The sequence below is a fragment of the Ambystoma mexicanum genome, chromosome 4q (assembly GCF_040938575.1).
Source record: "Ambystoma mexicanum isolate Mex_15411 chromosome 4q, UKY_AmexF1_1, whole genome shotgun sequence".
Lineage (NCBI taxonomy): Eukaryota > Metazoa > Chordata > Amphibia > Caudata > Ambystomatidae > Ambystoma > Ambystoma mexicanum.
Window position 1 is genome coordinate 1125031577 of NC_090928.1, and position 13218 is coordinate 1125044794.

Genomic DNA, 13218 nt, shown 5'->3' on the forward strand with positions numbered 1-13218 from the left:
TAATTGCACATCTTTTTTACATTTTAAAAACATTGTTTAAGGCAATTAACATTGTAAAAGCATAGCCATAAACTGGCTAGTACTTGCTAGCTACACTCCAAAACCCAGTTTCACTTTCCGATCATTTCTCTGCCTGTTTGAAGTGGAACCTCAGGAATTACCTCCTGCCGAGATAGTTGTGTACGTAATGCCTATATCGCTATCAGCGGAAGAAGCCTGAAGCATGTGTGCTTTTTGTCCTGCCTTGTCCTGGAGGCAGATGCTCATGGTTTAGACCACCAGCAATGACCCCCAAAAAACCACTAAAGTGAAAATGCTAAGGAGAAGCATACAGGCAGAGTAACATTCAGCCCTGCAGCAATTAAGGTCTTGAAAGAAAGGGGCGCGGGGGGGGTTGCATTAAAAACCTGAGAGATCCTGCCAATGCTGCTGTCTTTTAGAGGAACGTGCCCATGGAGTTACCTGCTCAATCTGAACTAGGGCAGCCAGCACTGAGTAAGTAATTGGCTATGGTTCCATTATTTATCATGCAATTCCCATTGCCTATGAGGCATGTAGTGTCTTCATTGGTGTCTCGACATCTATCTGAGACAGTCACTGAGGTATGTCCTCTGCCATTATCATGGGGGTGTCTAGGTCAAAATCCTGTCACTAGTCCAGATCTGTCAAATGGCTTTTGCGAGAGTACTGTTTTTGGTATTTCAGTTTCTACTGAAAGTACAGGGAGCTCATTCCCTGTTTCAACAAGAGGCGGTATGGAGAAAGTCACTGTGTACCTCCTACATTGATTAAAAAAGTTTTTGTGCTGAGCAGCAGTTTTGGTCTGGTTGAGGAGGTTCTCTTGTGACCTATGATCAGAGAAAGAGTCAATTGAGGAAGTTGAAAGCGCTGATGATCTTGTCTCTGGGGAGGATATTATGGGAAGGCAATTTATGTTCGAGTTCCATCATCACTTGTTGGCATTGGCACGTTCCAAAGGCTAATGACGCGGGTGACAAATTATCTACATTTGGATGTTCATGTTCCTCAGGAAGAGGATTTTGTGTGAAGCTCAACGGATCAAGTAAGTCGCCAAAAACAATTTAGCCATGTTCTAACTCAGTTTTAGCTATGTGATGTAGACCCAGGTAAGGATGACTTCTGTCTCATCCCCTTTGCCACCTAAAAATGAGAAGGCTGGATGGTACCTGTAGGAACATTATCCAGGCCTCTCCTCTCTGGCACACAGGTGAGGCTGTCGAGGTTGATGGATTTTCAGACCCTACTCTGGTGAATGGTTCGGAGTAGTACAAGTCAGGCAAGGTTCACACAAGTCTAACCAAGCTCTCAGTGGTAGGGTGGCAGAGTATACTCCAAGAGGTGGGCCTGTGCAGGCTTGCACATTACAGCGAATAGCTGTAGAGTCTAGTAAGTAGCGGTCCACGCACTTAAGTGCCAAAATACTCTTAACACATGGCATTAAGTAACACTCATTACAAAAGGTACGTACACTAATATATTACACAACGACACTAACATATTACAGAACGACATTTGCCCAATAGTTGCAGTTAAACCTATGATAATTCTATTGCTAATAATCATTCGACATACCTGTATAACATTTTAAAAAGAGGTTTCCTGGCCTATGCCCCTACAATTGGAAAGTTTGGTACAAATTCATCCAACGGTTAAATTGTTATAAAGTATTTTTAAAAAAAATAGTTTTTGACATTTTCCAATGGTTTTCCTATAGCAGAAAGTGTGCATGGATTGAACAGTCGCTCAGCGAGATCAGCTTGATGGAATTGCTCCTAGTTAAAAACTGTTGGGCACAAAGTGGTGCAATTGTACCTTTTGGTGATTTTGGTTTAAATCTGTAGAATTGTTACAAAATTTGGTAAAGAAACTGGGTGGCCCCCTGGACCAAGAGCTTTTATAGATCTCCCATGGTGCTTTGTGCTTAGTGAGTGCCACTTTCTTTTTCTTGGGAGAATGACAAATTCTTTCCTAAATATTCTGTGGGGGAAAAGTGAGGTTTACTGTTCGGGGCGAGGGCGGGAGGGGTGGGCAGGTGCAAGGCTAAAACAGCAGCAATTTGGAATTTTTAAAGTGTGTGGTAGGTAAGAGATTATATTTCGTTTTATTTTTCTAATCTATATGTGATGATGCTTTTTGAAGTGTCACTGCAAAATGGGAGAATCTCATCCTGCACTAAGTCTTATGGACTAACCAGTGCATCCCAAACACAAAATGTTAAATGGGATAGGGAGGCTAAAAAAATCAAATTCTCCCTAAAGTCACACATTCCAGAATAGTAAGAGATATGCTAGGGACTTCCTTTATAGCAACTCTAGTCCTAGGTATTTATTTTCTTTGCCAGGAAAGTTGTTTCTCTGGTGTGACCCCCACACTGTAAAATTGTCTCTATAGGGTTCTAGTCTTCTCCCTGCATTAGTGGCTAGGCAACTTTTCCAGCTTGTCTATCTTTTTCCTTGACCAGAGCGTCAGCTTTTTCTCTCCCCAATTTCTTTTGGCCCAGGGCTTCTACCTTTTCACCTAATGGATTTTGGCCTATATGTAGTGTTTGGATTTTCACGTTTACCTTCTCTTTTGTCACAGCCTCTAACTTTACTTTTGCTGCCTTTTCCCAGACCACAGCCTCGGTCTTCTATTCAGGGACAAGGTGTCCTGCTCAACTTCTCTTGGAGTAAAATCCCCCACCCATCCTCTACTCCTTTTGATCTTCTGTTACCTTCTGCCACTCTTAGTTTTCCCTTTCACTCCACCTTCTTCCATTCTTCAGGTTTGTGTCTGCAGCCTCTTCACTCCTCTTGTGGTTACCTTGTTCACCTTCTCCTGGGGTACAATCTCTTGCCCATCCTGTTCTTCTGTTTGATGATCCCTCCTTTTTTTTCTCCATACTCAGTTTTCTTTTTCACGCCACCTTCTGCCACTCTTCAGATTTTAGTGTACCTCCTCCTCATGCCTATGGTGGTCACCTTGCTCACGAGTCCTAGTGTTCTGATCCAGTGGTTCTAGTGGATACTGTCTCCTCTTCAGATTCTTTCTTTGAAATGTCCAGCCTGAAGGTTGACTCTTGCTTGTACAGCAATGTGTAAGGCCGTCCATATTTGCAGAGTGTGAGGGTGAACCACCTCCTCTCGCGCAGAAGTGACTGCATCCAGCGTTACAGCGGCACTGCCTGTCCGGAGCCGGTAGAACTTTCTCCGGAACTACAAGTTACAGGACTTTGGAACCATCTGAGTGGTGAGCCTCCAACGGTCAGGCAAGTTTGAATTCTTTACTTATTCCTATATGATTTGGCTTTAAGAACGTCTATCTGAATACAATTAGAATCAAACCTTAGGGTTGTTAAAGTTTCAGACAAGATTTAGAGGATTGCCAATTACTGGCTGTGCTTTGTGCTGGTTTCCCAACATAAGTAATGTAATGTATGTTGAGGCTTGACCTCTAAGGCTAGATGGTCTCATAACTAGCTATTGATGTCCCTAAAGAGGGCAAAGACCGTGTCTTTGGAGGGTCGCAAGGCTTCCTTGCAACAAGTGAACTGAGCACTTACTAAGAAGGGACACCAGCTGGAGTCCCTATGACGATTCCAGAAGTAACCTGGGAGAAGATCTCGCTCATTGTGCCTCTGTCCTCTAAACATGGGCATTTGGACAATGATGTCTCCACTAAGGTCCCATTTATCGGGTCCATGGTGACGGTGGTCATGGGGCTGCAGATGCCGGTGGCCTACATGCCATCGAGGGACTTGGAATCCTTGCAGCACAAGTTATGGTAGCAGAAATGCAACAACGGCAGAAGGTACCTACTCCTGTCATGTACAGTATGCATCACAGATCTGAAGAATAGACTCCACATGGACCTGTTGCACCAGTTGTTTCAGGCGTGTCCAACACCAGGGCTGATAAACCAGACAGTCTGGTTGCTGTCCTGTTTGGCAGGAACTCCGAATCTGGAGTAGAGGGCTGCTAAGCAGGATGTAGACTTGACACAGTGTTGCACTGCATAGGGCACATAGGTGATTTCAAGTCCTGTGTGTTACGGTGTGGGAGATGCAGGCTAATGTAAGAAGGAGGATGCCTTTTTGGACAGAGGATGTCCGTGTTTTTGACATACATGTAAGACTGGGTGAACTCTTCAGGGCCCATGAATATTTGGATTTGGATTCTGGGGAAGTTGTGAGGATGTGGTAGACTAGGTCTTTCAAACCATGCATGAAGCCAATGGTTTGAATACATTGGCCAAGAAGGGAGGATAGCTCAGGGGCAACGTGCTCGTTTTGGAAGCAAGAAGACGCAGAGCAACACAGGTTCGATCCCTGGGTCCTCGCTTGGAAACCTCTGGGTATTAAGCGTATTATAAATAACTCATTACAATTACAAGAATGTTCCCATCTGTATCTTAGGCCTTGCAGTGTGTGTCTGTGGCCACCACTCTAGGTCAGTATCAGTTTGCTTTGTGGCAGGTCTTGGAAAAACGTATTGACCACTTGCCCACAGAGAAGCTGAGAGGCTATGAGAGTGGTGATACCAGCCAGGTTTGAGGTCTCTAAGCACATAATTCAGGGCCTAGAAGACCTGCGCAAACGAAAATTTGGATGGCCCTTTCATAATGACAAGCTATTTAGGGACTATGTGGATCATAGACTTAAAGGTCAAGCAGTGTAGGCAGGCTACTCGATCTGTGGTTCTGTTTGCTATTCTGAAGTATATAGGCATGCCACAGTGCCACAAACAGCCTTTCACCAGAGGTACTTTTTTTGAGGATCCAGTTTTTTAGGAAGCTTTGAAAGGCAGGGTTCAGAGAAGTGACCACCCAGCCTGCGTCATGTCAGAGGTTTGCACGAGTGGGTTAGCAGTTTTTTTGTTTGTTCTCATTACACACAATACCAGTGGGGGGCAGTCTGGGGAACTTTGTCAAGCATTGGCAGTTCTGGGCGTTACCCTTCATCCTAACCTGCAACGGTTTTACAAAAGTAATGGCAGTTGGAGCATCACATTTGTGGCTGACAGAGGTGGAGGTGATACCTTCATGAATGGCTGTTGAAATGGTCCGGTTTAGTAGTGCTTTCTGCACTTCTGCAGACCATGGTGTTGCTGCTGACCAGGGTGTTGCTGCGTGCTCTGGGATTTTCCTTGAACATTAAGTCGAATCTGACTCTGCCATTTGGCGGCACGTCATAAGTTTAGTGTTGGATTCAAAATTCTAAGAAGGGTCTTTATACTGCCTGGAAAGAGTCAGCCATCAAGATGGTGCTGGACAGGTTCAGCTCCGCTAGGGTATGGAGGGAGGAATCATACTCTGCTTGAATGTTGATGCTAATGGACCAGATAGCCTCATGCATCTTTCTCCTCCCATAGTCAAAGCATTGCAAGAGGAAGCTCCAAGTGGACCTCCGGATCAGCTGGAGCATTTGACTGAGTCCCTGGAGGACAAGCACTGATGAGTGCTTGCTTGGTTCAGTGCTTGAGTTGGTGGTACAGAGCGGAGAATGTCATTGTGGGTGAGCTAGTTGCACTTGCAGTTTAAATAAAGGTTGGTGTGATGCTTCGATTGCATGCTTATCTTGATGACCTGGCAGGTGCAACAGATGGTTGGAGAAGGTGCCGAGGCTTCACATCGATCTTTTGGAGCTGAGAGACATTTGCCTTGCCCTGCTGGCTGTCTAGTAAGTTTTTGGGGAAAAGAGTATGATGGTCTCGACATTGAACACTGCCTCACTTGTTCACATAATGCATTTCAGCTGTGGCTCCCTCTGTTACCGTAGATTTATTCGAATACCATTTTGCCTAATGAAATTTCACTGAATAAATTTCACCGTAAAAGGTAGGGGAAATGGTATATGTGTAATGCATGATAGGTGGGGTAAGGGTATAAGTTAGGGTAGGGATGCAGGGGTTCGACCTCCGCATTAAAAAAAGTAGAAAAAGTAAAAATGTAATTTTTCGCTAAAATGGATTCGGTGAAATCTCCATTAGGAGAAATATATTCTAAGAAATCTCATACATCAGGCTCCCTCAACCTATGTAGTAAGGCCCCAGACTGTGCTTGTGGTTGATGTCCATAAATCCTTTGATCTGTGTCTTTCATCTAACCTGTGGAGACCAGTGTTGGGGCGGGTGCTCTCAACAGGAGGCAGTTGTCTCACAAGTGGTATATGGACAGATCTGTGGGGCGGGGGGGCAAGTCTTCCAGAAGTGGGGGTCTGCCAATGGTTGACCTATTTATGACCTATATGAACAGGAAATGCCAACACATCTTATCCAGAGCTGGCTGTGGTAAGGGGTGCATTTGGTGATGCCCTGCTGGTTTTGTTGACTCACAAGAATGTGGGTGTTCCTTCCTATTCCCCCGATGCAGTTGGTCCTGAGGAGATTCAGTTGCTACAGGAGGACGATCATTCACAGTGGCCACTGTGTTGTACAATCTGAGCAGTGGTTTGTATTTGGAGTATCCTAGTCTTTCCGGCCCCAGTGGCTCTGGAACCGTACAGGGTCTTCCATCCATATCCACGCAACCTTTGGCTGCATGCTTGGCTTTTGAGCCCCTACGTTTCCTGGGTCATGATTTGTCCGAGGAGTGCTAAAAAAACAAAAGTCAAGCCAGCGGATATGCAAACAAGTACACTTGGAAAGGCACAATCCCACCAGCAGTGTCAGTAATGGTCCCTCAATCTACCCCTCAGATCACTGTATATAAATCACAACAAAGTTCCAAAAATCTTATTAAATTGCTTTATTAAATTGGAAACATTTAAAATAGTTATTAAATCATTTTGAGCTCATACATGAATAAGAGTAAATATATAACACCAACTATATAACACAAATAAAGTGCATAGTGTGAAGAAAGTGCTAATTTCAAAGAAAGACTACTGAAATTGGATCTTAAACTTAAAACTAAGGATGGCGTTATCATTGTGGCTCTGTTCCGCAAGACCACGGATCGAAATACGATAAGAGCTAGGCGAAACTGCACAGACGAAAAAGATTTTGTGTCTCAATCTAACATCATAGAGAATAGATTATCTCAGCGAGGTTATCCAGCTCACATATTGCGACAGTCCCGCAAAAGGGCGAGATATCAACACCGTGAAGTATTGTTGGCCAAAAATACTCATGACAATCAGAACCAGTCACGCATGGTTTGTGCCATGACCTGTAGCACCCATCATGCCAAAATTAAGAAGGTAATCGTCAAACATTGGCACCTACTTCAAATGAATATGTCCAATTTGGAACATCCAATGTATGCCTTTAAAAAGGGCAGGAATCTGAAGAGTTGGTTATCTCAGGTAGATAGACTGCAGACTATTCAAGCACCGAAAACCATTACTGAGATGTGGGGAATGGAAAGGGTTACTGGGAACTACCCATGCGGCAATTGTTGTCAATGTGGATCCATTACAGCGACCAATACTGTCACTATCAATCATAGACCGTGGAAGCTTAAGGATCACACTACGTGTAATTCTAAAAATGTGGTTTACGTGATCATGTGTCCATGTGACAAGACATATATAGGGAAAATATCTAGATCAATTAAATTGAGGATCTCTGAGCACAAGTCCAGAATTAGGACTCGAAATTTCTCTTCACCTCTAGTTGCCCACTTTGTCGAATACCAACATGACTGTCAGAACTTACGTTGATGGCGTCTTGAACGGGTCATGGGACCAGATCACTATGCCCTAGCCACCAAACTGTCCTGACGGGAACAGTGGTGGATATTTAACACACAAAGCCACCCACTAGGTTTGAATGCCCAGGAAGAATGGCATGCGCTATTTAATTAGACTAATGATGCAACAGCTGTCTTGGGACCCTTGGTTTGTTGGTCTTTTCTGCTTCATTATTTTTTGGTGCTTCCTTGCGCTACATTTAGGGACAACATGGGGCTCCTGGTCTATGACCGTGGCAATGTAGCTTTCGAACATTGTCCACTATATATTCATAATCAAGTGTTCTCCTGCGAGGCCGTAGTCCTTGGCCTAGTTTTATTGACATTGCACGATGTGCTATGCCATACTACACATGCCCATTGGTGCTTTCAGGCCTCAGTTTTCTGTACAGCCTGACTGACACTGCGCGATGGGCCACGTTACTTTTGATACGCCCCCTGGTGCTTTTGGGTGTTTCTTTTTGTGATTTGTTAGGGACCTCATTGTGCTTTCGGATAAATATCTTGACATCGCAGTATGTGAATGTTGCTAATCTTACTTTCTCATACATGCGTTTCTTTACTAGGCCTTAGTCCTTTGTCTAGTTTTGTTTACGTTGCACCACGTGCTATGTCACGTGATACATGTCCATCAGTTCTTTCAGGTTCCAGCCCTTTGTCTAGCTTGACTGACTTTGCGTGACGCGTTGCGTCACTTTAGATACGCCTCTTGATGCATTTGGTACACGCGGGTCGGGACGCATGAGACGTCGGACCCGACACGCCCCTTAGCGTATTTAATTCGAGACGTACGCCTATGCAGGAAGTCTGCTGTTCTCCGACTTCCCATGTTACGGCGTGAACGGCGTGTTTGCAGAGGTAAGTGATCCGTATTAGCCAGTCAGACTGAACCTCTTCTTTTTTTCTTTTATCCTTTTTCTTTTATCCTCGTTGCTACACAGTCAGTCCACGATTGCCTTTTACTCGCTATCGCGTTAAGGATATGTAGTGTTGCTCAAAAGGCTATTTGACAACGTGTGGACATGATAGATACACTTTACTGTGCATGGACCAGCTTCAGCTCGGTGCTCTACGATCATTTAGATTGCGCCATTCTTATTAATCTCAGTTAGTTCAGTGATGTTATTTAATGTTTGTTGTGGAGGTAAGCAATTCGTATTAGCCAGTCGGCCCGAACCTCCTTTTCTCTTTAATTCTCTTTCATGACATAGCCAGTCTGTTATTACTCGCTATCGCGTGGAGATTCTTTAGTGTTGTCATAAAGGCTATTCGATAACGAGTGGACATGTTAGATGCACTTTTCTGTGCATGGACCTGCTTCAGTTCGGCGCATTATGATCACCAAGATCGTGCCATTCTTATTGACCTCAGATAGTTCATTGATGTTGTTTTACGTTTATTTTATGTTCATTACTTTCCGGGCACACAACGACTTACCAGTGTCTCTTATCATTTTTTATTACATTTTGTTTAGTCTCGAATGATACTTGGAGGCTCACCTTCCCGGGAACTTATTGACATTCTGAACCACGTTTTCTATTTGAGGTTGTACCATAGATCAAGAAAACATCACTTGATGGTACCTAATTGGTAGACCCTGGCCAGACTGAAGGTGAGCCCAATATTGATTTACGTGCCTTGTGCACGAGTACACCGAGAACATCTTAGGTGATTTATATTACAAAATTATTTTTTGCGCACATTCCATTTTGTGTGTTGGGTCTTCTACTTATTTTATTCAGTCTTTTTACTTTGCATTTATTTTTGGTATTTTTTACCTTGGGTTTCACACGTTTGTTTAAGCATAGAGCGGAGTTTGACCTTTCTTTGGGCTTTCTTCACTTCACTCGAGTTTTATTTCAGAGAAACCCTATGACCACAAGTGGCCATTCTTTTTCATTATATTTCCTATTACAGATTCAATTCATTTGAGATCTGCCTTCGGTGTGGCCAGACTGTTATTTCCTGGACTCCTTGATAGGCTTCCGGGACCACCCCCAAAGGGTTTAAGAGTATGGTAATTAGATTTTCTCACCTAAATCACTTTGCATGTCCTAATCTAGCGATGCAGGATTGGTTCCCTCTGTGGGGTCCTCAGATCACTTGTTTTTATGTATAAGAATTTTGTAGGAATTACTGCATTGTTCACATGCTTGTTTCTTTTTCTTTTTCTGCTTTAGGTTTAATTACTATCTCTGTTTTGAGATATTACCTTTTAGTATAAAGGCTTTTTAATGTGTAACATCTGTGTACGTGTACCAAAGAGACAGATGAATTTTAAAGAATGTTTGTACGGGAATGCCACGTCCTGAAGAAGATGGACATCATCTGCAATTCAGTTAGATGTTTTTTCCTTCGAAACTACTTTTTCTATGGTGCCATGCTTACTATACTGTTATGTATTCATGTCAATTCATGCATGCCACCCCAGTAGTCGACGTATAGCATCCCATGTTAGACTTTTTAGAGTATGGGTTTAGTATTGTGAGGTTTTTCAGTTTCATGTTTTTTAAACCATTGAACTGCTTTATTTGGAAATGGTTACCTTTCCTCTCTTCCTGCCATTGTCATAGTTTGATTTAATCTGCTTATGAATTGATCTTCAAAATATTCAGACTTGTCCAGCTGACCAGGATTTTCCCACTCGAGAGATTCCCTTCTCTCCAGCGAGTTAAATTACCTGGCACCTACACAAGTGAATTTAGGGATGATTGTGATTTCTCCCCAGCTTGTGATTTGGCAGTGAGTTTTCGGCAGTCTTTCTTTGAAATTAGCACTTTCTTCACACTATGCACTTTATTTGTGTTATATAGTTGTATGTTATATATTTACTCTTATTCATGTGTGAGCTCTAAATTATTTAATAACTATTTTAATGTTTCCAATTTAATAAAGCAATTTAATAAGATTTTTGGAACTTTGTTGTGATTTATATACAGTGATCTGAGGGGTAGATTGAGGGACCGTTTCCGACACTGCTGGTGGGATTGTGCCTTTCAGAGTGTACTTGTTTGCATATCCGCTGGCTTGACTTTTGTTCTTTATTGCTAGTTGCTTCCCCTTTTGCCAGCGACCTAGGGGTTACCCATCTATTGTATTGCTGGGCTTGTCTGAGGAGTGCACCACATAGTGAGTGGCAGGAGGCAAAGCTTACAGCAACTTTACTTGTGTAAATGGCTTTGTTTGTACGGATGACGCAGTCAACAGGCAATTGACCCCTTCTGTATGCCAATGCCCAGTGAACAGGACTTTGCACCGTCACTGGTTAAGGAGAGGTTCCTGTTGTCCGTGAGGGGTTCCCTGGCTGCATGTTCCATGCTCATGTGGGAGCTTGAGCAAGGTTTTGTTTTAAATGCCAAATATGAAGTAATTCTTGAACAGATTGGTGATTTGCTGTCCCCCTGTGCTGTACATCCAGTCAGTGGGAGCTCAAATTGGTTTTGGGGAAGCTTATGGTTCCACCATTTGAGTCCTGGTACAGCTGTTAATTCATATTCCTTAGCTTAAGGCTGCTTTTCTGGTGACCATACCATCTGCCAGGTAATTAAACTACACACCCTACGCTGCCGGCACTCTGGGTGAAGCGATCCTTTCTGTCTAATTTAAACTATTTTTTTTAAAAACGGTTTTTATTCATTTTTAAAACGAACAAACAATACAAACGAAACTGGCAGCGCTTTTTACAACAATCACATGAACATCAATTAGTCAAGACCACTGCTCCCCCAATCCCTCCCCCCTCAAGAGCTTGTTTGTCCTTCACTTTCCGTATCTGCTACGTGTGGCAGGGTATCACCTCCTTCTGAGTCTGCAGAATCCGTTATTGTGCCAAACAGTCCTGCTATTAATACTCTCCATGCCATCAGGGTACCCACTTCTTCTTCCCCACACATGCTACATGCCTCCTGCCATACCACAGTTTCAGCCTCCGCCCATTTCTGCAATACCCGCCACCATACCTCCACCCGTGGCTTATGACACTGCTTCCATCCCATGGCAATCCTTCGTTTTGCGAGCGCATATGCCAAGTCCTTCAATTTCCCAACATGTTTAAATTTCCGTGGTCTGGGAAACCCTCCCAACAGGCAGGCCCAGGCCGTATCTATAATGAGCGTGACCCCCTTTGTCCGCTAGTTTTTGCGCCACTTCTCCCCAGAAACTCTCAATCACTGGGCAAGACCAAAACATGTGTGTCATATCAGCATTTTCCTTATCGCATTTTGGGCACACTTGTCGTCCAGCATTTCCGAACTTCGATATTCTCATAGGGGTCATGTAAGCTCTGTGCGTTATATACAACTGTATTTGTTGTAATCTAGCATTTCTTGACACCTTCTTGTGGTATCCCATAGCACGCTCCCACATCCCATCCTCCATCTGTGCTCCCACCTCTGTTTCCCAATCCAACCTCAAATGCGTCAACTCCTTCCCAACCCGGGTCATCACCATCTCATAGAATCTAGAGATGTCATGCCCCCTCCTGATATGTCATATATTGTCCCCATAGTGGCGTCTGGTTCCTCGGCCAATACAGTCTCAGGCCAGATTTTACGAATATTCTGCACCAGCCTTAGGTATGTGACATACTGGCCCCTATGCAAGCCCGCCTCTTCCCCTAGTCCTTCAAAATCCCTAATGGTCCCCTCTTGCCAAACATCCCCCAATGTAACCAGCCCGACCGACTCCCAGTAGGTCCTGATTATCATCCTTAGTTGCTTGTCTTCCCCTGCCAAAGCAACCAACGGCACCTGCGGGCAGGGCTTTAAGTGGGGTAAGAAATCGAGGGGGGGCCCTCATTTGGGGGCGTGGCTTGTGGGGGGTGTGGCCTAAAACGTACGCAAATCGTACGGTATGCACATACATATATATGCATGTTATATATCTGTGTGCGTACCTTACTATGGTTTGTGTACTTTGCAAGCCATCTTTTCTAAACATAGAAATATGTATTTCCCACCAATGTGCATCCCGCCAATGTTGCGTGTGGTGGGACGGGGGCCCCGGCTCAGTCCCACTTTTTGGAGACTGCCGGGGCCCGGCCCTGGCAGGCCCCGGCCCACTTAAAGCCCTGCCTGCGGGGAACACGGGTACGGGTCCTCCATCATTCAACATACTCTACGCCACATCTTCCACCCCAGCAGCATCATTCCCGGGTGCTCCTTCATTTCTGAACTAGGCAACCAAATAATTTCCTTCAGGTAAAAGAGAGTGCAGTCCTGTCCAAACAGCCTAAATTCGGCAGTTACCTCATCAGAGAGCCATTTGACCACATATTGCAAGTGACCAGCTACATAATAGGCCTCAAAATTAGGCAGCTTAATACCCCCCCCCCCCCCTCATAGAAATTCTGCAACTTCCATAGCGCCACTCTATTCCGGGTGCCATGCCATAGGAAGTCTCTGCACATACTATTCAGCTTGGCAAAAAACTTCTTAGGTATCGTATACGGAATATTACTGAAAAATGTAAGAGCCTAGGCAGGACCACCATTTTAAGCATCGCCCCCCACCCCATCATCGCCAACGGCAA

At 44.2% G+C, this 13218-nt stretch overlaps 1 protein-coding gene across 3 annotated transcripts in view; it reads left to right on the forward strand.

Annotated features, from left to right (window-relative positions):
- The window catches only part of ENAH (ENAH actin regulator), a 1361004-nt gene that overhangs the window by 1215193 nt on the left and 132593 nt on the right, over positions 1–13218 (forward strand). The gene's annotated exons all lie outside the window — the stretch shown is intronic.